We start from the raw sequence: 2,022 nt of genomic DNA on the forward strand, positions 1-2,022 counted from the left end.
AGACAGACAGACAGAGACAGAGACAGAGAAGAAGAAAGGAAGGATGGAAGAAGATAAAATAAAGGGTAAAAGAAAGATATATGAACTCAAGTTCAGACCATAGCTATCTGGGCAGTCAAGGAAACAGAAACTGAAGCCAGTAGTGAGGGAGCAAGTATAACTGCAACACAGCACCCAGAACAGCTTGGGGACTGGAGATGCCTGATTTGTAGTGGAGTTGGAGATAAGGAAAGAGTCTCCACATGAACAATGCCCTTCCCTCGTTGAACATCAAGAAGCTGAGAGCCTGACTGTCAGGCTAGATTCTTCTCTAAGAAAACTAGCCATGCTGAGGAAAACCAAAAAATAGAAACTGGTAGGGACTTGGAGAGGTGGACAGAGCAGAGACACACATTTCCCCCCTCCCACCCCCATCACCTCCACACCACGTGCTCATACACACACACACACACACACACACACACACACACACACACACTCAGCTTCCAGGACACAAACAGCACAGACTCAAACTCATAGACAGTAATGGTCACTAGACATTTAGAAAATACCACAAACATGAAGGAGGAGAAGGAAGGAAACTGGGAAGAGGAGAGTGAGAAGGAGATAAAGGAAGGCTTGAGGTGAGAAAACAGTGATCAGACTCGGCAAACAGGAACAAAGTGGGGACTTAAAAAATGAGCCAGGTCCTTAAAAATGTTAAGAAAAAAATATTTTTATAACAGCATAATAAGTCATAGAAATTATAATCTCCAGAATGAAAAGCAATAGAATGATCAGAACACAATGTTAAGGAAAGATTCAAGACATCCTAGAAAGTCTAACTTAGCAGTTCTACAAAGAGAACACAAAAGGCAAGGAGGAAACCAGCAAAGAAAATATCATCAGGAAAAGAGAAATAGGGGTAGGGGTGGGGTGAGGGACTCTACACACCTACCACAGCAAGGGAAGAGTGTGCCAGCAAAGCTCAGAATCGTGGAGTTGCACAACTCTGGAAACCAAGGGACACGAGGAAGCTTTAGTCACAGAGCAGAGGGACATGCACAGGAAGGCGTCAGAAACCTTCCTGTCGGATAGGATAGGAAGCTAGAAAGCAATAGATTGGTGGTTACAACACGGGGGCAGGGTGTGTGTGTGTGTGTGTGTGTGTGTGTGAGAGAGAGAGAGAGAGAGAGAGAGAGAGAGAGAGAGAGAGAGAGAGAGAGAGAGAGAGGGAGGGAGGGAGGGAGGGAGGGAGGGAGAGAGAGATCTGAATATTCAGGTTCTCTCCTCACAATCTACTGATCCACTGTAAGAATAAAAGAAAACAAAATCATGCAAATGCAAATACAGAAAGGCAGCTTTTTTTTTGTACAGTTTATTAGAAAGCTGATTGAGCACAGACTTACAACCCAAAAGTATGGCTCAACAAGAAAGAGGAGCATCTTGGATCCCTATGAAGAAGGGCAAAAGGAATCTCAGGGATGCTTGTAAAAAAGATCTCTGGGATGGCAGTGAGCAGCCAGCCTAGGGGTGAGCAGGTGTCACACAGTTCTACTTTGGGCTGAGAAAAAGGGCTGCCCCGGGTGTCTGATGTGCTTCAGAGAAGATTTGCACCTCTGTCATAAATCTTTTTTTTTTAATTTTTATTTTTTATTAGGTATTTTCTTCAATACATTTCAAATGCTATCCCGAAAGTCCCCTATACCCTCCTCCCACCCTGCTCCCCAACCCACCCACTCCTGCTTCCTGGCCCTGGCATTCCCCTGTACTGGGGCATATGATCTTCGCAAGACCAAGGGCCTCTCCTCCCAATGATGGCCAACTAGGCCATTTTCTGCTATATATACAGCTAGAGACACGAGCTCTGGGGGTACTGGTTAGTTCATATTGTTGTTCCTCCTATAGGGTTGCAGACCCCTTCAGCTCCTTGGGTATTTTCTCTAGCTCCTCCATTGGGGGCCCTGTGTTCCATCCAATAGATGACTGTGAGCATCCACTTCTGTATTTGCCAGGCACTGGCATAGCCTCACAAGAGACAGC

Source organism: Mus caroli, unplaced genomic scaffold (genome assembly GCF_978045245.1).
Source record: "Mus caroli unplaced genomic scaffold, Mus_caroli_1 scaffold_2, whole genome shotgun sequence".
Lineage (NCBI taxonomy): Eukaryota > Metazoa > Chordata > Mammalia > Rodentia > Muridae > Mus > Mus caroli.